Genomic DNA, 17,563 nt, shown 5'->3' with positions numbered 1-17,563 from the left:
TTCACCAGCAAGAAAACAGATACAAAACAAAACCAAGAGAAACAAACACCCTAAGGTGTAAATCAGGAAGCAAGGAAAAAAATGACAACTTATCTGCAGACGTCTTGCTCAGGGAAACAGGGAAGGACAGAACTCCAAGCCAGAACAGAGACTGAGGGAAATACAATGATAACCGACACCAGCAAGGCAAAAGGTGCTCTCCTGTAAACACCAGACTTGTCTGCAATAGGACTTCCTTAATTCCCAATTAATGCCGACACCTGTCTGAGACACAGGCTCAGATTCAGCTCCACTACCATTCCTGGCCACCAGAGGGAGCTCCAAAACAGCACCCATACAACAGGTGGCACTGTTTCTGAAAGAGGTCAAAGACAAGAACTGGGGATCACCAAAAAAAAAAATTTTTTTTTTTCCTTTTTTTGGTTTCTGAAAGAAGGCAGCCATGTTTTTTTCCAATCCTGGTCAACTCCTTTAAATAGGTTGTCCCATAAACTATATTTATGGCTGATACATGGATGATTAGGTTGCCGAGACCCCACTGTTCCTGAAAACAGTCCCCATGTCTGGATGGAGCTGTACTGAGTACGTGCGACCCCAACTCCTATAGGAGGCAGTGAATAAAGCAGAGGCTGCACATGCTCACTAGGGCACCATTCACAGAAGGAGGAGACGTCCATTCTTATAATCTCAGCGATTATACTCTCTTGCTACGTATATGATAGACGTCGTCTATAGGACTTCCCATGTTAGAGCATGTATTATAGCTCCTTACGAGTCCGGAGCGGTAGTGCCGCACCCTATAGAAGTCCTTGGTGCATAGGAAACCAGACGTCATCCATTTCTTGCTGTATTGAGATGTTTTCCGCTACAAGCATTGCTGATTTTGCAGCATATACTGCCAAGTAAACCCCCACACAGCTCCTAGCAAGGAAGAAATGCTGTGTACTGGTCCACCCTATGCTTTCTATAGGCATCAATAGAGAACATAGAATGATTGCTTTGCTTAAACATTATCAGATTTTTCTGGATTATTGGAATTTTAGTGCCTAAACTGTATTGTAAAAAATATTAAAGCTTTTTTTTTTTTTTTAACTATTTTTCTTCCTCTACTTAACCCCTTCCTTTACATGCTGGCTATTGATTTATTCCTTTATCCCTCTGCTGTAATGAGGCAACCAATGTATCACGAATTAGTCTATCACGTGGCTCCGACTTTTCTGAAAATGAACGGACGTGACAGGTGGGATTTAGAGGTCCCCGGTCCCCTCGGACGCACGGCGAGAGCTTTCTGCATTATATTCTCTGCCGCAGGCTTGGTAATGAGATGAGCAGTGCGACAGCGCCCCCTGTAGGCGGTGCCCTGCAGCCACCAGGGCCCGTCCAGCCTTCCTATTCATTCACCTTGCATCTGCCTGGATCCTCTGCCTCCGCCATTGGTAGTGAACGCGCGTCCCTTGTAATTTTCGGCAGCCAGATGGTCCCGTTTGGACATCCTTGACTATAAATAAACTGAATGAGTCCGCGCCGTTGCCGGCCGTGTTTCCGATGCTATGATGCACAATTAAATTCCCATTTATTTCATCCGGGCGACGGCGCGACATGATGTTCTTTATGGATAAATATTAAGAGCCAATACACTGCAGGCTTTCTGTAACTGTTATATAAAGCATATGTCCCTGACTTGTACTGCATGAGTAACCGCAGATTAATGAGCGGAGGGGGCGATGGGTGCAGCCAAACCGGCGAATATGAGCTTATGTAATGAGCAAACAGCCCAGACAAGACGCCGACATCGCCCAGTCCTGCAGATTGCAAAAACAAGCACTTTTGCTCTTTACCGCGTATTAAAATTTGCAGCCATTCTTGAGATATTTAAACGTTTGTTTACAGCTCGTTGCCTTGGAAACAGACCATCGCAGCTAACTAACTTGTCAACATTCCGGTGGAGCCGGCCCAGGGTTAGGAGGTAACAGCGGTTCTGGCCAGATCAAAACAAATCTCTGAATAAAGCTTGTAAGCGCTGCACATGCTCTGCTGTCCAGCGGCGGTGGTCTGTCTCCAAGGCAACGAACTGTAAACAAAAGAAATGTCCTGCTTTATAATGATATCCATGTTGCAGCTGCTTCTGAACATGTATTACATGGAGACAAGAAGTCATGAAACCACCATGGCTCGATTTATGGCAGACAACCTAAGAGCTACTCTCCACCCACTAGCTCAGAGATCACCAAAAATTAGCGGGTCCCGTTTTATACTTAGTGTTTTATGTCATCCCAGAGCTGGATTCAGAGCTACACTGATCAGTGCCTCTGCTGAATAAAGACAGAAGCGCAAGAAACCATCATGTCTCTGCTTATGGGAGAAAACATATCAGATACTTTCCACCCACCAGCTCAGAGGCTGCTGCTTTTTTTTTTTTTAAAAAAAAAAAGTATTTTGTCATCCCAGAGCTGGATTCACAGCTACACTGCTAAGTACTGCCGCTGTATAACGTCCTCCAAGCCCTACAAAGGGACAGGAGAGCAATAAACCATCATGTCTCTGTTTATGGGAGACAAAATATCAGCTACTTTCCACCCACCAGCTCAGAGACAACCAAAAATTGGCTGATGCTTTTTATTTAACAAGTGTTTTGTCATCCCAGAGCTGGATTCACAGCTACACTGCTAAGTTTTGCCGCTGTATAATGTCCTCCAAGCCCTACATAGAGACAGGAGAGCAAGAAACCATCATGTCTCTGTTTATGGGAGACAAAATATCAGCTACTTCCCACCCACCAGCTCAGAGACAACCAAAAATTGGCTGCTGCTTTTTTTTTAAAAAAAAGTATTTAGTCATCCCAGAGCTGGATTTATAGCTACACTGATCAGTACTTCCGCTGAATAACGTTCTTCATGCACTACATAGAGAAAGGAGAGCAAGAAACCAACATGGCTCAGTTTATGGGAGACAATATATCAGATACTTCCCACCCACTAGCTCAGAGACCACCAAAAAGTGGCTGCTGCTTTTTTTAGCACGTGTTTTGTCATCCCAGAGCTGGATTCACAGCTACACTGATCAGTACTTCCGCTGAATAAAGACAGAAGCGCAAGAAACCATCATGGCTCTGTTTATGGGATACTTCACACCCACTAGCTTAGAGACCACCAAAAAGTGGCTGCTGCTTTTTTAAAAAAAAAGTATTTGGTCATCCCAGAGCTGGATTTACAGCTACACTGATCAGTGCCTCCACTGAATAAAGACAGAAGCGCAAGGAACCATCATGGCTCTGTTTATGGGAGACAACATACCAGATACTTCCCACACACCAGCTCAGAGACAACCAAAAATTGGCTGATGCTTTTTATTTAACAAGTGTTTTGTCATCCCAGAGCTCGATTCACGGCTACACTGCTAAGTTTTGCCGCTGTATAATGTCCTCCAAGCCCTACACAGAGACAGGAGAGCAAGAAACCATCATGTCTCTGTTTATGGGAGACAACATATCAGCTACTTCCCACCCACCAGCTCAGAGACAACCAAAAATTGGCTGCTGCTTTTTTTAACAAGTGTTTTGTCATCCCAGAGCTGGATTCACAGCTACACTGCTAAGTATTGCCGCTGTATAACATCCTCCAAGCCCTACATAGAGACAAGAGAGCAAGAAACCATCATGCCGCTATTTATGGGAGAAAACATAACAGCTACTCTCCACCCACTAGCTCAGAGACCACCAAAAATTGGCTGCTGCTTTTTTCTAATAAGTTGAACATTTTTGGTATTGCAAGTAATTACAAGGCCTATATGACAATACCTATTTCTGAAGATGGGCAACACCCTTTATGCACCAAAAGGCATTTAAAGGGGATGTCCATTTTTTGAGCAGACCCTTTTCAAATGGATACTGACGGACAATCGTTCACAGCTTGGTTAATATTACAGATCACACCTAGCCCTTTAATCTAATAACGCAGTTGCAATTTCTGATGTCTACATTGTCCACAAGGCTTTCCTGTCCATTTTATCAGACGCAAGACATTATTCCAGTAATATTTATCAGATCAAGAACCCGAGCATATATATATATATATATATATGTATATATATGTATAAATATATATATGTGTGTGTGTATATATATATATATATATATATATATATATATATATATATATGTATATATATATATATATATACACCGTATGCATAAATATATATATATATATATATATATATATATATATATATGTGTGTATATATATGTGTATATGTATATATATATATATATATATATATATATATGTGTGTGTATATCTATGTATATAGATATACACTGTATATATGTAATATATATATACAGTTAGGTCCAGAAATAGTTGGACAGTGACACAAGTTTTGTTATTTTAGCTGTTTACAAAAACATGTTCAGAAATACAATTATATATATAATATGGGCTGAAAGTGCACACTCCCAGCTGCAATATGAGAGTTTTCACATCCAAATCGGAGAAAGGGTTTAGGAATCATAGCTCTGTAATGCATAGCCTCCTCTTTTTCAAGGGACCAAAAGTAATTGGACAAGGGACTCTAAGGGCTGCAATTAACTCTGAAGGCGTCTCCCTCGTTAACCTGTAATCAATGAAGTAGTTAAAAGGTCTGGGGTTGATTACAGGTGTGTGGTTTTGCATTTGGAAGCTGTTGCTGTGACCAGACAACATGCGGTCTAAGGAACTCTCAATTGAGGTGAAGCAGAAAATCCTGAGGCTGAAAAAAAAGAAAAAATCCATCAGAGAGATAGCAGACATGCTTGGAGTAGCAAAATCAACAGTCGGGTACATTCTGAGAAAAAAGGAATTGACTGGTGAGCTTGGGAACTCAAAAAGGCCTGGGCGTCCACGGATGACAACAGTGGTGGATGATCGCTGAATACTTTCTTTGGTGAAGAAGAACCCGTTCACAACATCAACTGAAGTCCAGAACACTCTCAGTGAAGTAGGTGTATCTGTCTCTAAGTCAACAGTAAAGAGAAGACTCCATGAAAGTAAATACAAAGGGTTCACATCTAGATGCAAACCATTCATCAATTCCAAAAATAGACAGGCCAGAGTTACATTTGCTGAAAAACACCTCATGAAGCCAGCTCAGTTCTGGAAAAGTATTCTATGGACAGATGAGACAAAGATCAACCTGTACCAGAATGATGGGAAGAAAAAAGTTTGGAGAAGAAAGGGAACGGCACATGATCCAAGACACACCACATCCTCTGTAAAACATGGTGGAGGCAACGTGATGGCATGGGCATGCATGGCTTTCAATGGCACTGGGTCACTTGTGTTTATTGATGACATAACAGCAGACAAGAGTAGCCGGATGAATTCTGAAGTGTACCGGGATATACTTTCAGCCCAGATTCAGCCAAATGCCGCAAAGTTGATCGGACGGCGCTTCATAGTACAGATGGACAATGACCCCAAGCATACAGCCAAAGCTACCCAGGAGTTCATGAGTGCAAAAAAGTGGAACATTCTGCAATGGCCAAGTCAATCACCAGATCTTAACCCAATTGAGCATGCATTTCACTTGCTCAAATCCAGACTTAAGACGGAAAGACCCACAAACAAGCAAGACCTGAAGGCTGCGGCTGTAAAGGCCTGGCAAAGCATTAAGAAGGAGGAAACCCAGCGTTTGGTGATGTCCATGGGTTCCAGACTTAAGGCAGTGATTGCCTCCAAAGGATTCGCAACAAAATATTGAAAATAAAAATATTTTGTTTGGGTTTGGTTTATTTGTCCATTTACTTTTGACCTCCTAAAATGTGGAGTGTTTGTAAAGAAATGTGACAATTCCTACAATTTCTATCAGATATAATTGTTCAAACCTTCAAATTAAACGTTACAATCTGCACTTGAATTCTGTTGTAGAGGTTTCATTTCAAATCCAATGTGGTGGCATGCAGAGCCCAACTCGCCAAAATTGTGTCACTGTCCAAAGATTTCTGGACCTAACTGTATATATATACCGTATATACACACATATATATATATTATATATATATACACACATATATATACACATATATACGTATACACATATATACGTATACACATATATACGTATACACATATATATATATATATATATATATATATATATATACACACATATATATGTAACATATATATATATATATATATATATGTTATGTGTGTGTTTGTGTACTGCTTGCATTACAGGAACAGATGATTGATTTTGGCCAGCTCTGCCCGCACGGCCTCTTATGTACTTTTTACACCGGCCTTTATTTCTTCTGCTATAAATGTCTTCGAGGGATTCTCCAAGGTCATCAATCTTTTTCCGAGCTGATACGATTTAAGGGAGCGGGGAAGACTATAATAGCAGACAGAAGGTGGCATGATTTATAGGAGCGGCGCAGCCTTCGGGGGACCTCCCTATGCACACCCTTGTTAAGTCGCACTTATTACAGCCCAAATTGATGTGACCACCGCCATAAACCGGCAGCGGGGGACGCTCACGGATGTCTAATCAACACAACGGTGTGATTAACTACCGGAAGGACAGCTGTAATAAGGAGCTCGGCCTAATCACATGAGCGTCTTAAATGCGGAAAATACAGAGCTACATAAAAACAAGAAATACGGATTGTTTTTCCTTAATTTAAAGAAGAAATCCACCTCCGAGCATCACCTTAAAATGAATTTATATAAATATGATCTAGAAAAAATGAGAAGTAACTATGTTGCATTACTGATCCTGACATGTATGCTAAATTATACTCCAGAGCTGCACTCACTATTCTGCTGGTGCAGTCACTGTGTACATACATTACATTACTGATCCTGAGTTATATCTTGTATTATACTCCAGAGCTGCACTCACTATTCTGCTGGTGCAGTCACTGTGTACATACATTACATTACTGATCCTGAGTTATATCTTGTATTATACTCCAGAGCTGCACTCACTATTCTGCTGGTGCAGTCACTGTGTACATACATTACATTACTGATCCTGAGTTACCTCCTGTATTATACTCCAGAGCTGCACTCACTATTCTGCAGGTGCAGTCACTATGTACATACAATACTTATCCTGTACTGATCCTGAGTTACCTCCTGTATTATACTCCAGAGCTGCACTCACTATTCTGCAGGTGCAGTCACTATGTACATACATTACTTATCCTGTACTGATCCTGAGTTACCTCCTGTATTATACTCCAGAGCTGCACTCACTATTCTGCAGGTGCAGTCACTATGTACATACATTACTTATCCTGTACTGATCCTGAGTTATATCCTGTGTTATACTCCAGAGCTGAACTCACTATTCTGCTGGTGTAGTCAAAATGGAGGTATGGAGAACTATGAAAAACGGTTAATACTCCAGTTTTAAGACATAAAATCAACAAAAAAAACAACATATGAATATACAACAATCATTCATTAGACTGTTACATCGGCCGAAGCAATAAAAAGCGGTAAACCATAACCTGGCCGCAGTCCTGTGTATGCAATATAATCCATGCGGATGGAAGTTACTACGCTGGAGACTTCACGCGCGTTTCGGAAGTTTGTTTCTTAATACAGTGCAGTCATCAGCCTGGATGGTCTCCTAATTCCCGCCGCTTATTAACTGCTGGCATGGGATTTGCTTTCTGCCTCCAGCTAGATACTATAGCAAGGTGTCTGCCGCTGATATCTATGGATTCTCCGGCTGCACACTGACCTCATTATAGCTGTGGGGGGCAGCCATAATGAGACGGCATCTGTAGCCGGAGTCATTGAATCACAAGTCAGGTCCGCGAGGAATCGTCAGAAGGGAGAAGACGCCTCCATGCCATAATGAAGCCGGAAAGTGTCCACTCCATACATTAAGGATTATTGACCCCTGTCTTCCCTCCTATGAAAAGTGGGGGAAAACTGTTCATGGTTGATTTTTGTTTTTTCTCCCCCAGAAACAGCGCCACTCTTTTCCACAGGTGCTGTCTGGTATTACAGCTCAGCCCCACTGAAGACTAATACATAACTTGCATAAATCAACAGTGCAAGTGAATCTAATAAAGCTTGTAATGGATCTTATCAGAGAAATATGCTTCTTTCTCCACTTATGAGCCACTTCTCTTGTCCTTGGTGTGTTTAGATCATCATTCTCTCTGAAAAACTGCAAAACCCCTTCATGGTTAAGACAAGAGGGTCTGCCAGTTCACATTACAGCTGCCTATTGACGACCGGCACAGGCGAGTGCTGCAGTATTCTAGAGCTGGATTCACAGCTACACTGCTCAGTACAGCTGGATAATGTCCTCCATGCTGCTGCTGCTTCTGAACAAGCGCTACATAGAGACAGGAGAGCAAGAAACCATCATGGCTCGGTTAATGGGAGACAAACTAACAGCTACTCTCCACCCATTAGTTCAGATGTTAAGGGAGGACATAATTTACGGTGACTATGGGGAGATAAGGTATGCACACCAGTGACTATGTAAGGGGAATACATGTAATAGCAGAAACTGCTGTGTGAATACTGACATGAAAAATTCAATAGCTATATGTAAGAATGAAATGTGAAAAATGGTTTTTGCACCCAGTTCAGACATAGAATGGAGTTCCAAACGTTATTTCTTAGTTGTTAGTAGTTTTTCGTTTGTGAACCCTCCCCATACACACCTATTGCCAATCCACATCGTATATATAGCCTGGGTCTCAGCTTCCCATACACGGTAAGTTTTTTAACTGCATGAGAGGACACACACAAGCTAGGGACCCCAACGTAGAGAAATACTTTGGCGTAGTGTTGGGGCTCTATTGCATTGATCAATTCAGTAGCTAAATTTCTCTTTATTCATATATTCATGGCAGTAATGCAGGTTCCATTTTTCACATTTCATTCTTACATATAGCTATTGAATTTTTCATGTCAGTATTCACACAGCAGTTTCTGCTATTACATGTATTCCCCTTACACAGTCACTGGTGTGCATACCTTATCTCCCCATAGTGATGTTTTTTAGGTTTTTGCACCCAGTTCAGACATAGAATGGAGTTCCAAACGTTATTTCTTAATTCTTATAATTTAAGGTGAGGCCATCCAAGTGATGCATCTACACCGTAAATCCATCTGCATCTAAACCATCTGAGTCATATGTTCATCCTAGATCTGTGTACATCACTGGTCTCTGGATGAATGAGATAGCATGCTAATGACGAAGATGATTTGGATGCAGATGGATTTAATGTGTAGATGCATAACTTGGATGGCATCACCCTATATTATGCCCTCTGTTATGATTCAGGGACCGAGGAGGATCAAACAAAGCGGAAACCCAAAAGGTAACAGAGTGGCTGGAACCTTAATAGAATGCAGACCTAATCCTGAGACACAACTAGAAGTAGCCGTGGGACATGCCTACGATGACCTGGACGCCTCGACACAGCCGGAGAACTAAATATTCTCACAGATAGAGATATAAAAAAGCTAATCTGCCTCGGAGCAGTCCCCAAAGATATAAATAGCCACCCACATGTAAAGATTACGGTGATATAGGAAAAACACAATACAAACCTAGAAAAAAACAGATTCAGCAAAGGTGAGGCCCAAACTATCTTTATAGGAAAGGATAGGAAGGAGAAACTGTCTTCAGCCGTAAAAACCCTAATAAATACCAACACGCCTGATATGGAAAAAAAACCTGAGGTCACACAACCTCTCCCCCACTGTATCAGCACTCAGTTACTGGAATCCAAAAACATTAATACAGATGAGGGACTGAATTAATACCAAGCATGACAAACACAATACATTGCAGAATCATGGAGCTAAATATACAAACACTCCCAGCAGGGAATGATCCCATTCCACAAAGAACTCCACACAGACAAAATAGAAATCAAGCATTAGTATCAAAGCAGAAAAAACAACAAGAACGTAGAAAACAAACAGCAGAGGTACAAAGACCACTTATCTGAGAGGAGTTCTGGTAGAGAGCAGGGCTTGTTTCAGAATGTCCTTAATACACAAGAGACCATTGAGCACCGGCAAGTTACAGGAGGAAACTACTCAGTTATATAGTCCAATCAGAAATACCTGATTGCCAGTCCTCTCCAGGTGTGTGGCTTTCATTCCACACATCAACTGCACCACCAGCACTGACCACAAGAGGGAGCCCCAAACTGGAAAATGTATTCACAACAGTCCTTCCTTAACACAGAGACCACCAAAAATTTGCTGCTGCAGTTTTCTAATAAGTGATTTATGTCAACCCAGAGTTGGATTAACATCTACACTGCTCAGTACTGCTGTTAAATGTCCTATAAGTGCTATATAGACACTATCCACACACTAGCTAAGAAATTAGCAAAAATTAGGGGCTGCTGTTTTCTAATTAGTGTTTTACATCATTCTAGAGATGGATTCACTGCTACACTGCTCAGTACTGCTGTATAATGTCCTCCATTCTGCCGCAGAACATGTACTGCATAGAGACAGGACAGCAAGAAACCATCATGGGAGACAACATAACAGCTAGTCCCCACCCACGAGCTCAGAGGCCACCAAAAACTTGCTGCTGTTTTCTAACTGTTTTATCTCACCCCAGAGCTGGATTCACAGCTACACTGATCAGTACTGCTGTATAATGTCCTCCATGCTGCTTCTGAACATGAACTGCATAGAGACAAGAGAACTAGAAACCATCATGGCTCTGTTTATGGGAGACATAACAGCTAGTCCCCACCCACTAGCTCAGAGTCCAACAAAAATTTGCTGCTGCTGTTTTCTAAGTGTTTATCTCATCCCAGAGCTGGATTCACAGCTACACTGATTGCTACTGCAACTGTATAACGTTCTCCAAATTCTACAAAGAGACAGGAGAGCAATGGCTCTGTTTATGGGAGACAATATAACAGCTAGTCTCCACACACTAGCTAAGAAACTAGGGGTTGTTGTTTTAGAATGTGTTTTATGTCATCCCAGAGCTGGAGTCACATCTACACGGTTCAGAACTGCTGTATAATGTCCTCCATGGTGCTGCTGCTTCTGAAATTGTGCTACATAAAGACAGAAGAGCAAGAAACCATCATGGATCTTTTTATGGGAGACAACCAAAAAGCTATGCTCTACCCACAAGCTCAGAGATCACCAAAAATTTCCAGCTGCTGTTTTATGTCATTGCAGAGCTGGATTCAGAGCTATACTGATCAGTACTGCCGCTGTATAAGATCTTCCATGCACTACATGGAGACAGGAGAGCAAGAAACAATGTTTATTGGAGATAAAATAACAGCTACTTTCCACCCACTAGCTGAGAGACAGCAAAAAATGTCCTGCTGTTGTTTTCTACTTAGTATTTTATACCATTACAGAGCTGGATTGACAGCTACACTGATCAGTATTGCCTCTGTATAAGAGCCTTCATGCACTACATGGAGACAGGAGAGCAACAAGTCATCATGGATCTGTTTATGGGAGACAACCAAAAAGCTACTCTCCACCCACTAGCTCAGAGATCTCCAAAAATTTCAGGCTGCGATTTTCTAATTAGTGTTTTAGGTCACTGCAGAGCTGGATTCACAGCTACACTGATCACTATTGCCGCTGTATAAGATCCTCCATGCACTAAATAGAGACAGGAGTGCAACCATCATGCCTCTGTTTATTGGAGATAAAATAAAAGCTACTTTCAACCCACTAGCTCAGAGACAACCAAAAATGTGTTGCTGCTGTTTTCTAATAAGTGTTGTTGTGATCCCCGAGCTGGATTCACAGCTACACTGATCAGTATTGCCTCTGTATAATGTCCTCCATGCGCTACATAGAGACAGGAGAGCAACCATCATGGCTCTGTTTATGGCAGACAAACTAAAAGCTACTCTCTACCCACTAGTGATCAAAAAGACTCTGCAAAACATCACTGTAATGAAGCAATCAAAAAATCCCCAATCTAGAGCCAGTATGTAATGCGCCCCCTGAGGAAGAATAACGAATGAAACGCGCGTCGGGATATGCAGTGAACAGGACCATATATTAAGGTAGTTATTTTTGTCTATACAACTTGTTACATATGCGGGACATATAATGGGATTGCCTTCACATTGAAAAATAGTATTTATTTGATCCAGCTTTGTATAACATAGCATTAAAATATCTATTCCTTGATATAATATAATTTATTATCAAACTATATTTAATCATTGGTCATTGCACGATGCACTTTATCTTACTGTTTCGCTGCTAAGGGAATTTTTTTGTCCATGAATAATTTTTGTTTGTGAATTTGTTTTTAGGATGTCATCTGTATTTTTAATATATGTATCAATAATATTCAATATAATAATATTATAATATATTTTATCTACACAGAATTGTTTGGTCACTATCCCCTCTTTTTCAGCATTAATATACTGGCTCTAGATTGGGGATTTTTTGACTGATCTCTACCCACTAGCTCAGAGATCACCAAATAGCTGCCACTAAGTCCTAGGTTAAAGGGGTTATCCGGCTTCTTTGACATTTTTTTTTTTATTTCCCTATTGGGCTACATTGGGGCAGGTAAGTAGATAGAGACCACTTACCTGCCCTGCTGTCAGCCCCTCTCCCCCGGCTCAGAGCGGTCATGTGACCGCTCCTGCCGCGATTTTGCTGCTTCCGGTCATTTCATGTCAACATGGGCAGGGCCATGTTGACATGCAAATGTGAAAACAGCATGTCGCCTCCCTGCTGGGTGTCTACAGTGTGATGAGCCCCGCCCCCCTTCCCTGCACCCTCCCACACATTCCCCCGCACCTCCAGTAACCTCCATTTGAAAGTGCTGATGAGAAGCAGCGCAGCGCAGCTTCTCATCACTGTCCCTCCGGCTGTCTGAGCTCTCTTCAGCACAGCGGTGACGTCACTTCTGTGCTGATATGTCCAGAGCACAGACAGCGTGCAAACGTGCAGGAGCGGCGGGGACCGAGGACGGGTGAGTATGTACTCCCTACATGTGTTACCTATGGGGATTGGGGGGTTGCAGAGCCATATGTGTGCGTGTGCAGAGCCATATGTGTGCGTGTGAGGTGCAGAGCCATATGTGTGTGTGTGCAGAGCCATGTGTGTGCGTGTACGGTGCAGAGCCATGTGTGTGCGTGTGCAGAGCCATATGTGTGCGGTGCAGAGCCATATGTGTGCAGAGCCATATGTGTGCGTGTGCGGTGCAGAGCCATATGTGTGCGTGTGCGGTGCAGAGCCATATGTGTGCGGTGCAGAGCCATATGTGTGCGTGTGCAGAGCCATATGTGTGCGTGTGCGGTGCAGAGCCATATGTGTGCGTGTGCAGAGCCATATGTGTGCGTGTGCGGTACAGAGCCATATGTGTGCGTGTGCGGTGCAGAGCCATATGTGTGCATGTGAGGTGCAGAGCCATATGTGTGCGTGTGCAGAGCCATGTGTGTGCGTGTACGGTGCAGAGCCATGTGTGTGCGTGTGCAGAGCCATATGTGTGCAGAGCCATATGTGTGCGGTACACAGCCATATGTGTGCGTCTGCGGTACAGAGCCATATGTGTGCGTGTGCGGTGCAGAGCCATATGTGTGCGTGTGCGGTACAGAGCCGTATGTGTGCGTGTGCAGAGCCATATGTGTGCGTGTGCGGTGCAGAGCCATATGTGTGTGTGTGCGGTGCAGAGCCATATGTGTGCGTGTGCAGAGCCATATGTGTGCATGTGCGGTACAGAGCCATATGTGTGCGTGTGCGGTGCAAAGCCATATGTGTGCGTGTGCAGTGCAGAGCCATATGTCTGCGTGTGCGGTGCAGAGCCATATGTGTGCGTGTGCAGTACAGAGCCATATGTGTGCGGTGCAGAGCCATATTTGTGCGGGTGCGGTGCAGAGCCATATGTGTACGTGTGCGTGTGCAGAGCCATATGTGTGCAGTGCAGAGCCATATGTGTGCGTGTACGTGTGCAGAGCCATATGTGTACGTGTGCGTGTGCAGAGCCATATGTGTGCAGTGCAGAGCCATATGTGTGCGTGTACGTGTGCAGAGCCATATGTGTGCGGTGCAGAGCCATATGTGTGCGGTACAGAGCCATATGTGTGCGGTACAGAGCCATATGTGTGCGTGTGCAGAGCCATATGTGTGCGGTACAGAGCCATATGTGTGCGTGTGCGGTGCAGAGCCATATGTGTGCGTGTGTAGAGCCATATGTGTGCGGTACAGAGCCATATGTGAGCGTGTGCGGTGCAGAGCCATATGTGTGCGTGTGCGGTGCAGAGCCATATGTGTGCGTGTGCAGAGCCATATGTGTGCGTGTGCAGAGCCATATGTGTGCGTGTGCGGTGCAGAGCCATATGTGTGCGGTACAGAGCCATATGTGTGCGTGTGCGGTGCAGAGCCATATGTGTGCGTGTGCAGAGCCATATGTATGCGTGTGCGGTGCAGAGCCATATGTGTGCGGTACAGAGCCATATGTGTGCGTGTGTGGTGCAGAGCCATATGTGTGCGTGTGCAGAGCCATATGTATGCGTGTGCGGTGCAGAGCCATATGTGTGCGGTACAGAGCCATATGTATGCGTGTGCGGTGCAGAGCCATATGTGTGCGTGTGCGGTGCAGAGCCATATGTGTGTGTGTGCGGTGCAGAGCCATATGTGTGCGTGTGCAGAGCCATATGTGTGCATGTGCGGTACAGAGCCATATGTGTGCGTGTGCGGTGCAAAGCCATATGTGTGCGTGTGCAGTGCAGAGCCATATGTCTGCGTGTGCGGTGCAGAGCCATATGTGTGCGTGTGCAGTACAGAGCCATATGTGTGCGGTGCAGAGCCATATGTGTGCGGGTGCGGTGCAGAGCCATATGTGTACGTGTGCGTGTGCAGAGCCATATGTGTGCAGTGCAGAGCCATATGTGTGCGTGTACGTGTGCAGAGCCATATGTGTACGTGTGCGTGTGCAGAGCCATATGTGTGCAGTGCAGAGCCATATGTGTGCGTGTACGTGTGCAGAGCCATATGTGTGCGTGTGCGGTGCAGAGCCATATGTGTGCGGTACAGAGCCATATGTGTGCGGTACAGAGCCATATGTGTGCGTGTGCAGAGCCATATGTGTGCGGTACAGAGCCATATGTGTGCGTGTGCGGTGCAGAGCCATATGTGTGCGTGTGTAGAGCCATATGTGTGCGGTACAGAGCCATATGTGAGCGTGTGCGGTGCAGAGCCATATGTGTGCGTGTGCGGTGCAGAGCCATATGTGTGCGTGTGCAGAGCCATATGTGTGCGTGTGCAGAGCCATATGTGTGCGTGTGCGGTGCAGAGCCATATGTGTGCGGTACAGAGCCATATGTGTGCGTGTGCGGTGCAGAGCCATATGTGTGCGTGTGCAGAGCCATATGTATGCGTGTGCGGTGCAGAGCCATATGTGTGCGGTACAGAGCCATATGTGTGCGTGTGTGGTGCAGAGCCATATGTGTGCGTGTGCAGAGCCATATGTATGCGTGTGCGGTGCAGAGCCATATGTGTGCGGTACAGAGCCATATGTATGCGTGTGCGGTGCAGAGCCATATGTGTGCGGTACAGAGCCATATGTGTGCGGTACAGAGCCATATGTGTGCGCGTGCGGTGCAGAGCCCGATGTGGGGCTGTTATTTGCAATACTGTAGTGATACCAGGTCAGGTGCTGCGGAAGAATAGTGACAGGGAATGTGTGTGCAGGGGGCGGGCAGAGGGCGAGGCTGGACACTGGGGGTGGGGCTGGACACTGGGGTGGGTGGTGCCAGCTGTGACTGGGAGGTTCAGCACAGGAAGAGGTCAGATTGCTGAAGCTGAATGTAAACAAGAGCTGCAGAGAATAAAGGGTGAATTCAAGAGGAACAAAAGTTAGAAAACAAAAAATAACAATGTAGGTGTGATTTATATGACAATACAGCACAGATAAACTCAAAAATTTTTGTTAAGCTAATGTCGGACAACTCCTTTAATCATTGCAGGCATCTATGAGACACCCCCAATGATTAACCTGTAAGTGAAAGTAAATAAACACATACACCCGAAAAATCCTTTATTTGAAATAAAAGACAAAAAACACCCTCTTTCACCACTTTATTAGAATCCCCAAACAACCCTCCAGGTCCGGCGCAATCCACGAGGTCCCACGATGCATCCAGCTGTGCTACATGAAACTGACAGGAGCGGCCGTACAACACCGCCGCTCCTGTCCGCTCCACGCAGAAACTGAAGTGAGACGCACTGTCAGCGGGGACGTCTCTCAGGTTACCCGCGGCCACAGGTCTCGGGTGGAGGACTCGAGCTGGCCGCGGGTAACCTGAGTGACCGCTCTGGTGATCGCGCAGCTCACTTCAGTCACTCAGATTTGCGGTCACAGGTGAGTCCTTCACCTGTGACCGCAAATCAAGCCGCGGCACACGCACAGAGCCACGCGATCACAATGAAGTCGGGTGAAATTCATCCGAGTTCATTCTGATCGCATGGCTGTCTCCTGCAGCCAGCCATGTGCTCGTTTGACAGTCCGGTCCCAGTCGGCTCTGCTGCAAGTTTATGGGGATGCAGCAGAGCCGAGTGGGACCGCACTGTCAAAAATGTGCGCTCTGGATGCTTTTCCCATGGCAGAGAAAGCATCCAGAATGCATGAATTCTGCAGGAATGTGCGCACGTTGCGTTCTGCCGAATGAGTCTCAGAACGCAGCTTTTCGGCTGCGTTCTGAGACGCACATGCAGTGACTATTTACGCTGCGTAATAGAACGCAACGTGCGCACATAGCCTAACAGCTACTTTCAACCCACTAGCTCAGAGACCACCAAAAATTTGCTGATGCTATTTTCTAAGAGCTGGATTCACATCTACACTGCTCAGTACTGCTGTTTAATACCCTCCATGCTGCTTCTGAACATGTGCTGCATAAAGGACACCTCATGTCTGTGTGTAGCAGCCAGCTCAAAGACATCTGAAAACTACAGACCGAGCCTGCAGAGAGGAAAACTAGTGATAAACGCAGGATACAAGTCATATAATAGCCAAAAATAGTGTTAATCCTCAAACAAACGCGGGACGGTTTATCTTGAAATGACATGTTAGCATCTTCTGAAGTACAAGGAGTCGCAGCGAGGCCGCTAAGCAGTGAAAGGAGAGACTTACATGGTTCAAGTAAGCTTGACACTTATTGGATTTCTCAAGCTGTTTCTGAGCCTCTTCGAGCGAAGTCAAACAAGAGGCTGCAATAGAGAACACACGATCCATCAGCGGGGGCACGAATGACAGGAATATAAACTTCACCAGTCATGTACACACTTTGATTGATCGGTTTGCCAGCACACGACGGGTTTTCAGCCCTTTGTCTGGAACACTTGGCATGCTGATACCAATAGTTCCTTATTCCTAAAATGGTTGTTTCTGATCGTTCCAAATCTCTACAGTAAAAAGCTACGGTTGTCAAACTTTGGTGCATTTATGGAGTTGGACCGTGATACGATGACGTTTGAAATCAGGACTGGTTGTGGGTCTTGTCTTCCAATCTCCACAACCTCCTGTATGGCTCTGAGCCGGCTAGATTTTGGTCAGGACTCCCGGTGGTCAGTCTGGA

Source organism: Anomaloglossus baeobatrachus, chromosome 10 (assembly GCF_048569485.1).
Source record: "Anomaloglossus baeobatrachus isolate aAnoBae1 chromosome 10, aAnoBae1.hap1, whole genome shotgun sequence".
Classification (NCBI taxonomy): domain Eukaryota; kingdom Metazoa; phylum Chordata; class Amphibia; order Anura; family Aromobatidae; genus Anomaloglossus; species Anomaloglossus baeobatrachus.
This window is presented reverse-complemented; position numbering follows the sequence as displayed.